Source organism: Ambystoma mexicanum, chromosome 14 (genome assembly GCF_040938575.1).
Source record: "Ambystoma mexicanum isolate Mex_15411 chromosome 14, UKY_AmexF1_1, whole genome shotgun sequence".
Classification (NCBI taxonomy): domain Eukaryota; kingdom Metazoa; phylum Chordata; class Amphibia; order Caudata; family Ambystomatidae; genus Ambystoma; species Ambystoma mexicanum.
This window is the reverse complement of record NC_090940.1, coordinates 552,208,351-552,224,772: the sequence shown is the minus strand read 5'-3', so window position 1 is coordinate 552,224,772 and position 16,422 is coordinate 552,208,351. Positions and strand designations below refer to the sequence as shown.

Genomic DNA, 16,422 nt, shown 5'->3' with positions numbered 1-16,422 from the left:
GGCCACGTCCGTGGCCAGCAGACGCTGCACCTTGCCCAGAATGGTCCTGGTCCTTTCCTCCGACGGCGAGGCCAGCCGTGCCACTGTCGAGCTTGGCTCCCAGAAACAGGGCGACTTCCGACGGGACCAGGTGGGATCCGTGAGCAGCTGGATGGTCTTCGCAGTGTGCTCCACAGCGAGCTCCCTTGTCCTTGCTCGGATGAGCCAGTCGTCCAGGTAGGGGTAGACGTGGATCCCCTGCAGGCGCAGCTGCGCCACCACCGGTGTGAGGCACTTGGTGAACACCCTGGATGCCGACTTCAATCCGAACGGGAGAGCCTTGAACTGGTAGTGCCGCCCTTGGACCACGAACCTGAGGAACTTTCGGTGTCTTTTTAGAATGGGGATGTGGAAGTACGCATCCTCCAAATCCAACGCCGACAGGAAGTCGCCCTTCTCCAGCTGTCCCAGCACGTGCTGGAGGGTGACCACCCGGAACTTCTGTGCCTTGATGTACTTGTTCAGTCGTCGCAGGTCCAGGATGGGACGCCATCCTCCTGTCTTCTTCTTTACGAGGAAGTACCTTGAGTAAACTCCGGAGCCCTGAAGCCTCTTTGGGACGAGCTTGATGGCACCTTTCTTGAGCATCGCCCTTACTTCCAACAGTAGTTGAGGGACGTGATTTTCCTTCCTGGCCACGGGTGGAACGCGAGAGCACTTCTTCTGGAACTCGAGGGCGTGCCCTTGGGCCAGGGCGTCCAGCACCCAACAGTCAGTGGAGATGGACTCCCGCACGCTGACGAACCTCGTCAGCCGGCCTCCCACTGGGGTGCTTCGGTGGGGGCCCGACCCTACGGTCGGTTCAATCTTGTTTGGAGGCTGCCTTGCCTCCTTGACCTCCCTGTCGACGACGGGCACCACCTGACTTGCCGCATCCTCTGTAGGCCTCCTGAGACGAAGATCTTGCCGCTTGGCGGTACGTCGAGGAGCCACTGCCGGATTCCTTGGAGGCACCTTGTCTGCCTCCGGAGCGCCGAAAGGACGGCCGTCGTTGTTGGAGAACTCCCAGTGCCCGGGCAGTCTTCGTGTGCGTCTTGATAGCCTGAAGGGACTCATCAACCGCCTTCCCAAACAGGTTGTTCCCGTCGAAGGGCATGTCGAAAACTTTGGTTTGTATGTCCTGGCGGAAATCCGTCGCCTTGAGCCATCCTTGTCGTCTCAGGCAAACGCCGTTGCCCAACTGACGGAAACAGGTGTCGGCGATGTCCGAAGCAATCTCACCTTCCTGTAAGATTTCAAGGGCCTCAGCCCTTTTGGCGTCCGGAAGGAAATCCAAAAAAGGGGCGATTTTGAACCACAACTCTGTTGTAGCGGGCTACGATAGCCAGGGCGTTGGCCGCCTTGATAGTCGTCGCTGCGGATGATATGACCCGTCGTCCCATCGCGTCCGGCTTCCTGCCCTCGCCGTCCGGCGGGGAAGTTGATGTCGAAGCCGATGCCCCCCCCAGCTTTCTTCTTTGCTGCCGCCGAGACGACCAAATCCGGGGTAGGTTGCGCCCGAAGGCACAAGGGGGCAGCGTCGGGGACCCAGTACTTCTTCTCGTACCGGTCCCTCTTTGCAGGCGCCGTGGCAGGGTTCTTGAGGAGGGAGAGCCCCTCATCCCAGATGTCATCAAGAAGTAGTACGGCGAGGACCGTCTTCCTTTTAGCCTCACGCCGTTGGTAAAGAAACCCTTCCTTCTTCTCTTCGGGGCAGAGCTGGAAGAGCTTGGATGCCCTGGAAATCATGCCATGGAAGGATCCAATCTCGTTGGGCGGGGACGCCCAAGCAGGGGGCGACGGGGGGGGACACGTCCCGTCGTCGCCTCAGTCGTCATCTGCACTTGTCGTAGCCGTGTCCATGCCTGTATCATCCCCGTGGGTAGTTGAACGGGGGGGAAGGCAGAGCAGGCCGCAGAGGTGGAAAAGGTGGCGGAGGATGCGTCGTCCTCTTTTTATGCGGTGGCCTTTCCGAAGGTCCCGGCTCCGGTTCCCCCGTCGGGTCTGGCTCAGGTATCTCCGTCGGGGGGGGAGGGGCAACCTTATCCTTATCTCCGAGCATAAGAACTGAATTGCTGACAAAATGGCTGCCCAAGTGTCCTGTGGCACCGGAAACGATGGCCGCGAGGGCTCTTCAGGAACCTCGTCGGCGCCACCGTCGCTCTCGTTGTTGCTCTCATAGTCGCCCTCGTCGGGATCCCTCCCGATGGGCTGGGCTTCCTCCACGACTTCGATGAGCTCTTCTTCAGAGGTCGTGTCCGTATCCACGATGGCCACCTGCCCCTCCCCCTCTTTTTCCAACTGGGACTTCGTGGGGGGTCTTCTCGATGGTCCTGAAAGACGACTCCCTCCGCGGTGGCAGGGAGACTCTGGATCCTGAGGTCGCCTCCACTGGCGTAGTCTCCACAGGCTGAGCCAGGGCCGCTGCGACATCCTCAATCGAGGTCTTAGCAGGGTGAATTAAGGCCGTCGTCACCTTTGGCACGCCTGGGGCCTTCACCTTGGGGGGAGGGTCCGAGCCTCGCTCCCCCTGTGCCGGAGTCTTCGAGATCGACCGGGGCCTCTCCAGAAGCTTCGCCGGGTTCTCAGACTTCCTCTTACCCGAGCCAGAGCGTTGGCTCGTGGTTGATGGCGCCGGGGAGGATGCGCCCTGCCTGGCAGCCAAGGAGCCCGACCGTTCGGCGCTCCCGGTGCCCGCGGACTGACAGTGCTTGGCCTTTTGTTGGGCCCCCATCGCCGGGGCGCCCTCACAGGACTTAGAAGACTGCTCGGACTTTTTCTTCTTCTTCTCGACTGACGGGCTCTTCCCTTCCAGCCAGTTGGCGAGACAGAGGTGGCGATCCTTCATGGTCCGCTCCGACATGTTCCCACAAAATGCACAGTCTTTCTCCACGTGCGTCTTGTCCTCATGGAGACAGTAGAGGCATAACGAATGCTCGTCCTCCTTGAACACATTCTGAAGCTGGCATCCAGGGCAGGTCCTGAACAGCTTCCCGGGCGTCGAGCTTCCTTTCTCCTGGGCCATGGAACTTCTGGAATCCTCCAAAAGCGTAACTCGACGAAATCTTCACCCTTGAGGGGCGTAGAAACTCCGAAATGGGTCCCCGTTGATCGGATGTAGAAATGGTGGAGCTTGAGGCTCCATTTAACCGAAAAATGAGAAAAATCTCCTGAAAAAAGCGCGAAAAACGCAGCAAAAGCTAGAGAGCTACAGCACGAGGACTCCCAACACTTGAACGTGCGGTAAAAATCTGAGGATGGCTGCCAGAGGCGGGGCTTAGGGAGAGGGCAGTCATTGGCTGGGGGTAGTATGACCCAGAGACCAGTGATTGGTTACTACTAAGAAAGACAGATCAGAAACAAAACAGATACTGATTTTTTCTATACCGAGGATTCCCGGCCTGACGACGGGGAATATTCATGAGCATGTGAATCCATGCCAGACCCATGCTGGAGAAACTACAATATAGCTATCTCCCTTTCATTCTAGGTGTAGAAGCAGGGGTCTGCAACCTTGAGCTCTCCAGATGCTTTGGACTAAAAGTCCCATCTATTCTAACCAGTATAGTCAATGGTGAAGTATCATGGGTATCGTAGTTCTGCTCTTACTCCGGGCCTCCCTGGATACATTACTGCTTGCCACTCTGATATCCCTCACAGGATGGCCCCTCGGTGTCTGAGACTAAACGTCACAATGAGCGAAGTGATCTACTTCCTGGTTCCAATGCATCCGCTGTGCTCTATCCCATCTCATTCCTGCCGGACATTCTCGCCCCCTCTTGTAATAACACAGCTTTGGGATCCTTTTTAATCAGTGAACACAACCTCCATCACTTCATGGGTATCACCTCTACCGCGGACAGGAGGAACCTACTTAACATCAGATAAATATGCCTGTTCAACTTCCATGCTACCAAAACCCTCATACAAACTCAGGTACAGAACCACCTTAACTCATGTGCCTCTCTCCTCTTGGTCCTCCCCTGCTACTACTCCTTCAACTTGACGAGATACTCATCATCGACATCGAACCCTCCACAATCTTCCTGGCACTTCTGCTACTTTCACTTCACCAACTTAATGTTGCATAATTCTCTATGCACAATCGGATCCTAATTAAAATTCTAATTCTCTACCTAGCTGACACTATCTGCCACTGCTCTACTCCAGGCAACCTCCAATCCATCATCCTCCTCAACCCCGTCCCTCCCGATCACCCTCACCCTGCACATCCTCTCACTTTCATGCATTCTCCCTCCTCGCTCACACCATTGGAAGCACGTGCACCCATATGCCATAAAAACTCCAGTAACATCAATTATTTGTATTCCTCACTCATTAGCGCATCAGCCGAGAGGACGAACACTTACCTTAACACATTCCTTCCCTAGTCCTTACTCTGTCTGTACCCACTAGAGCACTCCCTCTCCCTTCAGATCACTCTTTCCGTGAGTCAGGCCTCATTACCAGTCCATGTACTATTGTACTTCACGCCATCAACTACTCAAATTCCTCGACCACATTGTCTGAATAGATGGCACAGGTTGCAGGATTGCACCAATAACCATCCACGCTCAGCAATTATTTGTGGTTGAAGCAGAGTGTTATTTCAATCCTATATACATAATTCTCCAAGGATGTCTGTGCATTAGAGAGTGAGCATGTGCAGAGCTAATATTACCCTAAAACACGGCATCCCCTCTCTGAACATCCGATTGTAAAAGTCAACATAGACCAAAGAGGATGGCCATTGGATTCCAATGGAGTGTCACGTGGCAGCTACTTTATTCTCACATCCAAATCTTGAGGCTATCTGAATGTGTATATATGAAGGTTGCGAACGCTTGAAAGTTAGGGCGAGTGTTGGGAAAAATGAAACGAGCACCAGTTCCAGCTTGCACTATGTACTCAGGGGTACAAATATACAACCCTTCTATCCCATATATATGTGTCAAATATATCGCTCTGCAGGGATTCCTATGCTCCCAAAATGGTCTTTCATTTTAAGCGGCCACAGCCCCTCGTTGGTGCTATTTGTCCCTTGCTCCTTTCTCAATTAGGTATTTTAAGAGTAGAATAGAACATAATATATAGATTAGTTTAAGTGTTGGTAATGTTCTTTGCTCAATGAGCCAATTTACGTTCTTATAATAAATACAATATATGCTGAATGCCATCATTTGACATGAACATTGTACGCTGGTAAAACTAATCAATTCAACGAATTCATGCAATTAAAATCTTTTTAATAGATTGTTCTGCCGAGAATGCATACCATTTTTTATCTGAATATGGCCTTTCATCACGGAAGGGGTCATCCTCCGATTAAAAGCAATGGCCGGTTTCTTCTGTGAGCACCAGGGCAATGTCTAATTCTGCAAGCTGCCCACTGATTGCACAAACACCAATAATTAACAAAAGACAGAAAACTGACATCGGTAGATCCTGAAGTCTAGGCCTATGTCGCCCCCGCCACCACCAACACCACTGTATGACAACGGCCTCCTAAGTGTGGTGGCAATATTCTTGCTGTGCACGCATGAAGACTAAGTATCCAAAACACTGAGGATGCCTCTGTCACTGCACACACCTGGGAGGTTAGCGGGGGAGACGCAGAGCAGAGACAGAGACAGAGAGAAAGAGAAAGAGGTGCTCATGTGGAGAGAGGGCACAAGAGAGGAAACAGAGGGAGGGGAAGAGAGAGAGATGCAGAATGAGACCATCCCATAGCGACAGAGGGAGCAGACTGTACTGGCACAAAGAGACCAACCGAACAAAGACTCTATTATCACCTCCAGAGAAGACGAGTGGATGAAGCGCGGGCGATAAAGCCAGGCTGCATTGAAATTGAGAGAGAAACAGACCAGGCCAACAGAGCATTGAACAGGAGAGGAAAAAGAGAGAAACAGAGCAGGCCAACCGAGCATTGAACTGCAGAGAGAAAGAGGGAAACAGACCAGGCCAACCGAGCATTGAACTGGAGAAAGAGAAGGAGACCTGGCCAACCGAGCATTGAACTGGAGAGAGAAACAGCCCAGGTAAACAAAGCATGGGACTGGAGAGAGAAAGAGACCAGACCAACCGAGCATTGAACTGGAGAGAGAAACAGACCAGGCCAACCGAGCATTGAACTGGAGAGAGAAAGAGGGAAACAGACCAGGCCAACCGAGCATTGAACTGGAGAAAGAGAAGGAGACCTGGCCAACCGAGCATTGAACTGGAGAGAGAAACAGCCCAGGTAAACAAAGCATGGAACTGGAGAGAGAAACAGACCAGGCCAACCGAGCATTGAACTGGAGAGAGAAAGAGAGAGAGAAAGAGATCAGGCCAACAGAGCATTGAACTGGAGAGAGAAACAGACCAAGTAAAAAAAGCATTGAACTAGAGAGAGAAAGAGAAACAGACCATGCCAACCGAGCATATTGAACTGGAGAGAGAAACAGAGCAGGTAAACAAAACATTCAACTGGAGAGAGAAAGAGACCAGGCAACAGAGCATTGAACTGGAGAAAGAGAAAGCAAAAGAGACCAAGCCAACCGAGCATATTGAGCTGGAGCAAGAAACAGACCAGGTAAACACAGCATTCAACTGGAGAGAGAAACAGACCAGGCCAACAGAGCATTGAACTGTACAGATAAACAGACCAGGCCAACAGAGCATTGAACTGGAGAGAGAAACAGACCAGGCCAACAGAGCATTGAACTGGAGAGAGAACCAGACCAGGCCAACAGAGCATTGAACTGGAGTGAGAAACAGACCAGGCCAACAGAGCATTGAACTGGAGAGAGAACCAGACCAGGCCAACAGTGAAAGCGTACCATACTGCACTGACTGACAGAGAACTTATAGAGCACACCTGGCAATGTGACTCTCGCCCAGCCTAAGAGAGAAAGGGAAAGAGAATGAGAAACAACACAGAGAGCGAGAGAGAGAGCGAGAGAAACAGTGAGGGCTTGCTAGATGGACCTATGATGGGCCGGGAAAAAACAGTAAACAAATAGAATATCAAGGTTTGCATGTGATGCATCAGTTTAACACTGCATAACGCCCTACTTGCAAGCGTGACACACACACACACACACACCCCATCAGTTCAGGAAGCGTGTTGGGTGCAGCATATTTCGGGTGCACTGCGCTCCTGGCTGCCCAGTCCATAAATACACACGGCCAGTTCTCCAGTTCATGCCAGTGGAGCCAATTCATGAATGTCCGGGTGTGATGCTGGTGCCCAGAATGTGAGATTGTGGCATTGAAAGGGTAGCGTTGTCAGAGAGGGGTGCCTGGGCACCGCAGCAACCACGTACCCGACGTCCATGACCCATGCTACTTCCTACTAATTCTTGGACGGTTCACCCACCTCGAGTGGATGCCCTTAGGATTCCACCCGCACGCATATGGGAGAGAGAACCAGAGATTGGGAAAAGGAGCAGTGCCACCACAGCTCAGAGGCTGGCAGGCCAAATGATTCTAGAAATACCCTGCCCCCTTTCAATTTGCATTGAATTGGGAATGCTTGCAATCGTTAACATTGGGATGCCAAGTGCTAATGAACCAATCTTTCCCTTACCCCCAGGTACCCCCCTCCCCGACGCCCCAGAAACGGCACCAACTTTCACCCCACATTTCCCTGGACTTGATGGAATTCACTTGCTGATCCCGGTGGGATTCCTGTAACTTTCTTCCAGGGTTTCGATGCAGAAGGTTTAAAGTCCTTTTGAAACATCCCGGGAAGCGATATGTACAAATACATTGAGGCACGCGCTCCAGATGTGCGTCTATGGATTCTGCTTACACTAAACGTATGTTTTCCAATGTGTACAAAACACAAAATTCAAACAATATGCGAGCAATCAGGCCGGACGGGGTCCGCGTTCTCTGGTGTGCATTAGGCAGTGCTGGTTTCAAAGCACAGTAGTACACACATGCACTAGGTTGCCAGGCAACTCAGTGTGTCGCATTACACTCCTAATTGGGGGGGGGAGAGGAGGGCAGAAGTGAAAACAGACACTGAACTGCCCTGTTGTACAAGTTCAAGCAAAAAGAGGCGAGGGTAGCACCGAACGGCGTTAACAGTTTCAAAAATAAACATCTCTTGAAAGAACATAAGGTATTTGAAGTGGGCCTGTCCTTCCTTAAAGGGTCCCTGTCCTTCCTTAAAGGGTCCCTGTAACTTTATATATATTTATTTGTATTTATTTCAGCGCCTAAAGTCCTGGGGCATCAAGGCGCTAGTTACTGTAAGTGTTTGTTGTCCCAGTTCACAGGTACAAGAGCACGCATTAAGATTACCCTTTTGAAAGACATCTCCATGCACCTGGGGCAGCAGACGGCATAGACGCACACCTGCCAGCAGGCCCTGTGAAAGAGAGATTGCTTCCGCGGTGAGCCTGCGCTCTACACTTTCTGGGGGCTGGGGGCACGGGCTTGCACGTCTAGGAGCGGAGGAAAAGGCTTCTCCTGCCCGCCTTGGACTGCCGCATCCACCGCACTAAGGCGCAGCCGAAAGAAAGCGCGACGGTTCCGTGAAGCCTGGACGCGACCATCAAAAGGCCCTTTTCATTCGGCTAAGGACTAAAAGAGCACGGCGAGATGCAGGTGACCCCGGGCGACCTCCGCGGGAGCCTGGTTTCCACGGCGATGGCTCTGCCCCACCGGCTCTCCGGCCTGGGAGCACCAGCCCAGGGCATGGGGACAACCCCTGGACGTGTCCACAGCGGTCAAGGCTGAGCTGATCCGGAAAGGATGCCACCCGGGCCCTGGGCAAAGCCGTGGGTGACCTCAAGGCTAACCCGAAATACATGGCTTCTCCGAACGCCAAGGGGTCTCATCTGCAGAGGGGTCCTGCTATTCAGTCAGACGTTAAACCACAGCAAGGTATGCGTCCAAAATACGAGACGGATTTTTTTTAAAGCTCTTTTCCCGCACATCCTCAATTTAGCACTTTAGAAAATTTCTAGAGGCAGAACCACAAAAAAATCAAAGTCCTTCACATGTGTGCCCATCGCCACCCACCAAGCAGTGCACAGCCCCACGCATGAAACAGTCCACGCAAGATGCACAAGCGGGGTTTAAAAACATTCCTAGGCTATGGGGCAAAAATCTCAAAACAGCTTACACGCGCCCGAACAGAAAAGCTCCAAAGAGTAAATGAATGGAAAGAGGAAAACGCCAGTACCTTCCACTGCAGTGGCTTCCGGCCTGCCCGTTCCCAATGCGGGTCCTACTCCGGAGGGCCAAGGATCCCTCCTCGTGCCTCGAGATGCGTCCAGCTCCTGTTACGTAACGGGTGGCCTCACAGAAACCCTGTCTGTGGCATCTCCTCCCGTCGCCATGGTGAGAAGTGTGATGCCATAAACGGAGGAATAAGGTGACGTGAGGCCAGTGCACACAATCTTGGAACCAGGCCCCCAACCTAAAAAAAAACTAAACTAAACGATTTCACAAAAAGCCAGCAGGCTATTGGGAGGAACGGTACTGCTTGGCACAGGTCCTTTTTGGAGACAATCCCTGGAATTTCAGCTGATTAAGCAGGATGTGGCCTCCCAGATGCAATGCAGCACGAGGTCGAAAGGGCAGGTCATGTGCCAGCAGGGCCCATCATAGATGCCCACGCACTTCCTGCTATTGGCACACCTGCATGGTCTCTCCAGATTCACCATGTAATGCCGGTGCCACCAGTGGAGTAATGTAGGCGGGACAATGAGTGGGACAAAATGGTGTGCCACAAAAGTTGGTGATAACACCCTTGTCTCACCCCCTAAAATTACAGCCATGGGCGCCACCAAGCTGGCAGAAGAGCCCATCATGCAGCGAGAAACTGAAAGCTAGCAAATATTCTGCCCATTGTAAGGCAAGATTTCCATTTCATTTGTAATTCTCCCTCCAGTTGTGTACACCCACCCCCCCCCCCCAACTTTTTGCTGATGTTATACAGCATAGTCAGACTTTGCCAGAGGAGCCGAGCCTTCTGCTGTACTCCACTGGGCTTTTCGCTCACTTTGAGGACAGTCAGTACTGGGAGACCTTGTTTCCCTGAGTCTTTTCAATGTTGCAGTTTCTTTGCCTCATGTAGCAGGTGCACAATGTACCTCACAGGAGAGTGCACTTGGGTATATCTTTCGTTTCCAAAGGCCCTAGATACCCTCAAAGGATTTTTTCGGAGAAGTGCAGATGTGCCTTGGACAAGGCTGGTGGCAGCTTATCTTTTCATGTATTTTTAACCCTTTCCTGCCAGGTAAAAGGCATTTGGCATGAATAGGTGGCCTGGCTCCAAAATGGCCATGCCACAAGGTGCTTTGTTCTGTCCTTTGGCCATCTTGCCCATTCACCTTCTCCAGGTCGAGCTGACCCGGGTCAGTCCTTATTTGGGTATGCATTCTCCCGCTAAACGCCAAGATTACACAGGCGTCTGCATGCCGTGTGTGTGTGTGTGCTTCCAGGATGTGGGCTGGACTGTCTGGTTCCAATACACATCCTGGGTGCCAGAGAGTCTGGTGTGCCGTGAATGCCTGGGACCACTGTGGTCCATGATTCGTCCACGAATGGTATGCCTGTATGTGAGCAGATATCCCATTGGGTCCTCTTCGTGTTGGCGCGAAGGAGATTTTGGATAAGAGAAGGCCCCAAACATCCATACCATGTCGATCTCTGAAGTTCTCAATGAATGAAGGATAGGATCCAAGTATCCTGAAACTAAGCAGTTGAGTCAAGGAACCTCTGGTTACCCGCTGGAAGGTTTGGCACCCTAAGCACGCAGTTGTCCCGCTGGACCCATCTGCATCTGAGGTCTGCGAAAACACTTCGACCCATTGGAATAGTCGGACCAACAATTCTCTGCACCTTCATCAAACACTGCAAGTAAGCCTTCTCGGAAGTGTCCCAGGGCCAACCAATGGGCTGACCAGCTTGCACAGGATCTTTGCTCTGTCACCACCGCCGTTTCGAGGAGGCCCTCAAACTTGGTACATCGCAAGCTCTGTGTTCATGGCACGGTCACATCGAATTTCGTACACTTAGCGTTCCCAGGTCTGGAGTAAAGAGAGCGCCCGAACAGTAGTACACACCGTGGTGACGAACTTTGCAAGTGCATTGCAGCTGTGCCCCTCTGTGCCCAGAAGCCTGCTACAGTGAAACTGGCCTGATCAATCCACCAGGAGCGGAGAAATTGCCACTGTCCCATTTGGGAATCAACCCTGTAACTTAGTCACTGAAAGCCGCAGAGCCGCGAGATTGCCGCATTTGAACCTGCAACCGAAGTGGACTCGGCTGCCGAAGTTTGGTCTGGAGTGCGCCTGGGGTCAGTGAGTACTGGCAACCTTTACTGGTGGCCTCTAGCACATCCATCCATTTTAACAGATGAGTGGCCCCTGAGGGCCCCTCTCCTTTCCACTGTTAGCATAACCTAGCAAACTATTACCAACTCCTGGAATGGGGAGACCCTCCACGAATAGTGGGAACCTATTCTGCATCATCTCACCCACCTTCCTGAGCTGCTATGGACCCTGCAAGAGACCCCGATTTCACCCATCTGCACTACCACGTGCGCCAGCCTTGCAAGTACATTTGAGTAATAGGATCCCCTCTTCTTAGGGACTGGACTGCCTTTCAGTTAGGCTTGTGATCACTGCAGAACTGCCTACAGACTCTGCACTGCCTGCTTCCTTCCTTTTTCTAGGTTGTGGACCCATTTCGTGCATTAATCCTTCAGGCCCCTTGGTTTTGTATAAATGTATTTTAGTAGGATTGTGTTGGTTTTAAAGTGTTACTGTTAATAACTATTGTGTTGAAACTCAAAGGCCTTGAATAAATGTATTTGTATTTTTAATATATCTACACCTGACTGGGAGTGATTTGTAAGTTATCTTTACTCTGGATGCTCATTGAGGTTTTTCAGTCACCCTCACCCCTCCCGACACTTAGTCTTGACCGTCGCCATAGCTACCCTGATTGGTCTGGCTTGTCCAGAAGGTTACCCTGTTCCAAGAAACTAGACTGGCCTTCTGAACCTCTGCCCACCAGGTCAGAGTTCAGAAATTCATCTTAACACCCATTAAAGTGCAAGAGTGACTGTGGGACGCATGGGTGAGAGAACAAGGCTCATTGTTTCATTGTTTTCAGCACACTCCTGCTCGGTAGTGATTCCAGATGACTCCGGGTTATGGAAGACACCCTACAACTCTCCTGGGCTATGCTTTTACCTTGTGCTTCACTTCAGTTCATTTCAATCAATTGACGTGACCCAACACTGCCACTCCCAGCAAGTAATTGATGGAGAAAAGAAAGCCCAGTACTGGAACATGGTATTCTTCCTGACATGGAGTCATCTGGCAACGCTGACTTCAGCCGCTTACATCTATGAAAATGGCACAATGTGCAAAGGAAAGAAAGCTTTGCAGAGGCTGCAGATGCACTAGACCATGTGGCATTCTGAATCTCCATTGTAAATGATTACAAAAGCTTAGGCAACGCACACGATTGAAACCTAGCCAATAACACCTAGCATTCATTTTCCTCCTACAGTTTGACTGAGGCATCTAAACAAAAGGGACCTTTAAAGATCTCTAGGTATGAGAAGAAAATGCAACTGTGGTTGAATGCACACTATGGGTGGGCAGAGTGCACTTCGCCAATTCACCAACTTTAAGGATATTCTTACAAGGCCTGTGTGAGGAAATCGACCATCTGCACGGAGACAGTGTGCTCGCTTGGGCTTTTTGATAAGTGAAAATGAATGATCTGAGAAATGTGTATGGAAATTCCGCACACATTTCATCTGCTTCCCGCATAAAACGCATAGTCACATATACTCCAGGAAGACACAGCCTACAGGCGCCGTCTTCGCCAGTCATATTCAGCAGGAATGTGACAGCCACGGTTACATCAAAACATCTCAACAAGGTGGAAGGCACACCTTCCTCCAACCATTGGCAGCCTAAATTAAATATCAAAGGCTCCATGGATCTGCTTTTCCTTTGTCTAATCCGGCTGGTGGCAGTGCATACTAATGAGAGATAATTGAAGCAAGCCTTGAAGTGGCTTGGTTGCTGGAACAGACAACAGGAAAAGTGGCGACAACACTGCCTGTCTTCACTTCAGGTATGTGCCTCCTCGTCTCTGAAAAGCATGTCCTCTAGAAAGGACATGTCATGATCTCCACTAGGACGGCAGACACCCACAGCCAACCACGTCCCCTCAAACCGGGAGACATTTGCCTGCTACATGGCACTGAATCTGAGGTGCAAAGGCAGCCTAAATGATGGGCGGGGACACCTCAAACCTTTTGGGCGCCACCTTGTTTTGTCCTCCTTGTTGTCTTGTCCTCCTGTGGTGCATCCTTCCAGGATGGTGGAAGAGTCGTTCCAAACAGGGCAACAATCACGGTCTCATGGAATTACCGCAAGGTCTGGGACCCCTGGCATTCCAATGCCCTTTGCGGTGTGGCTCTCCAGATCCTGTGGAAGGAGGCATGGTTAGCTGTTGATCTCCCGCAGCGACGGAGCGCCGACCATCTCAGGATGAACCACTCATACTTGCTACTGCACCTGTCTGGCAAATATCTGCTGAGGAGGAAACTCAATGGGCCAAAGCACATACCAGTGACGCGCAGCTAATGTCCACCTCCAGCCAGGTATGGACGATGAAAGAGGCAACACAACGATTCCGAGAGATCTGCCGGACTCGGGTTTCATTGCATTCGCTACTCGTCAGCTTAGAGGTGATCCATAGATAATACATGAAGAAACAATCAAGGCCGGTAAGTCAAATCTAATGATGCTGATTATCCACTCTGACATTTCAATTACTTGTGGCTGGGCCAAAACTCTCCCTCTTCGACCCACTCTTCCTGACAAGCCGCAAGTGGAACTGGGGAAGCCCAGCCGGAACCTGGCACCAAACAGTCACCACCAAGGTGCCCACCTCCCTGACTGCTCCCCAGCCAGGTTGAACAGGCATCCTGGTTTTCCCGGGACAGTCCAGGGAAATCGCCCTCCGTCTCGGGATCCTGGGATTGGAAGGGTGGGTATCTACGGTCCAGGTTTTTGCCGGGACCCGATTTCGAACTCCTGAAAATCGGGCCTGGCGTGACTCTTCCTGCACGTGAATGCTTTTCACGCCCCCATTTCCTCTCCCTTCCCCTCCCTGGCTGATCTCCTCCAATCAGAGGAGTGTGCCTATGAGCACACCCCCTCTCCACCCCTGCAACAGACCAGTGACATAGAAGTGGGACAACCGTTTTATGTGTGTTTACTTTAGTCCTACTTCTATGTCCAAGGTCTGTCCCGTATATTTATTTATTTTAATCTGGTCATCCTACCTCTAGCAGATGAAGAGGATGTTTATAAAGCCACCTTCCTCTTCTAAATGCAGACAGAGCACGGCCAGTAATGTCGGATGTAGGTCACTGGGGTATGATGTGAAGCCAGGTTAGCACCCTGGGGTGACACCGGGACCAGCCTTTGACACAAAGGCCTCATGGTTCCCCGGGGCGCAGGAGGACGGGCATTAGGGATTACTCAGTACTAGGCTGTGAGGGAGTCATGTGCACTCCGGGCGCAGGAGCGCAAAGCTGCCGCACGCGGCCTACGGGCAAAGGCAGCAGGCCAGGGCTCTAGGGGGCAAGAGAGGGCAAGGCCTGCACTGATTCACGAACACTCATTGCAGCCGAAACACGAGATGCTTGGGAGACTTGCTTCAAACCACAGACCCCGCTTGATGGGGACGGGCGCCGGAACGCAGCACACGTGAAGGGCTCAGATGTACTTACATTCAAGGCAGTATAAACAAGGCGTGGATCTAATCCCCTTTTCCACCTCCAATGCTCCTGCAGGCAACAAAGGCAATAAACCGAGGCCTGAAATCTTCCCATTAACTGACAACTCATAACTGGATGCACAACTTCAAGGAGGAGGGGGCGCCACTCTGGGTGGAAGCGCAGTGTTCTCGTGACTGAGACAGAACAAAACTGAACATACAACTGTGCCTCAGGTTTAAAGTTCAATGATGCTGTATCTAGGGTAGGACTTTTCCCAAAGAACTCCCTAAACCCTAACTGAACAGGACACAGGGGGGCTAGGTCAGCAGGAGTCCACGAGTTTTCATTTTCTGTGGACAATTCTAAGCACGGTGATCTTTAGCAACTTTTAAGAAAGAAATTAAAACTCTACCTAGGTTTGTCCTAAACCTCCAGGTAGTAAAATGTGTTCACCGCTTTTTCAATCCCTCAACCACTCCCTACAGGGGTCTACAACCGGCAGCTCTTCAGACTACAACTCCCATGATCTCTCACCATTGATTATGCTGGCTAGGGCTGCTGGGAGTGCTAGCCCAAAATATCTGCAGATCCAAAGGTTGTGGACCTCAGACTCAACACAGGTTTCGATTGACCATGGCACTTCTGTTGAAGGCCTCAACACAGAGGTCCCGACATGCTCTGGCAAATGCAGACTTATTCACGTATATGTCCCCGGTTGTGACCATCCATCGCTGTGTCATTGCCTTCCGGTCATTGCTAGCTCGCTAAACATGGAGTTTGCTTTTGGAAATCCATGCTGTCGAGAGTCTTTCCAGCAAGCTTGCCCCTCGGCCAGTGAGATCTAATTTACACCACAATGGGGCTCTCGGGTACTTACTTGAACCCCTTCATAATCAATCATCGCTTCTTAAAACCTACCATTCCTCATCTGGCCTCACTCAGGGCACTCTACGTATTCCAATTGTTTCGCCATTTGTGCACTGTCAAGCGTTCAGACACGAGGAGAGGCCTGGACAGTCCTTACATAAAGAGTATCAAAAAAATAAATAATTAATCTAGATGCACAGTCCCTGCTGACCCTTCCACCAATGCCTTGGTCTGTTCTACACATATCCCTCTTGCGCCCAAAATGGCCAACCTTAGAACCTTAATCCTTTACTTTTGGGGTTTCTAGTCTAAGCAATGCAGCTTAGGAGTCAAATCATTGGAATCCGTTTATCCTTCACAAATGTGTCCTGTGGAAGGCAGCACGGTCCTCGATGTTTGCCCTCCATGGTAAGGCAGAAAGAACGTTGGTCTGGGGAACAGCTTTTCAGATGTTAACTCCATGCCTAATATCAGACGCTCCAGAATATTGCGTCATGAAAGTGAATATTTTGCGGCATAAAAAAGCAAATTTTGTGGCACAAAATTGCATTTATTACAGCATTTTTGCAGCACAATTTGAATTCACTGGTTGGTGTAAGATTAACAGTTTGCAAGAAAGACAGTCTGTGAGGCAACAAGAGAACCAGGTTATTACCTGCACCTTTTGTACCTATTTAAAAGGAAGAGTACCAGATGTCCCTGGCTTGACAGAACAGGGTTTGGTTTGCTCTACTTTTTGGGTTGAATGTGCATGACTTTTTAAAATTGTTAACTATATGGACCAT

At 51.0% G+C, this 16,422-nt stretch overlaps 1 protein-coding gene across 7 annotated transcripts in view; it reads right to left on the bottom strand.

Moving 5' to 3' along the window:
* The window catches only part of CEP128 (centrosomal protein 128), an 864,240-nt gene that overhangs the window by 301,558 nt on the left and 546,260 nt on the right, over positions 1-16,422 (bottom strand). The gene's annotated exons all lie outside the window — the stretch shown is intronic.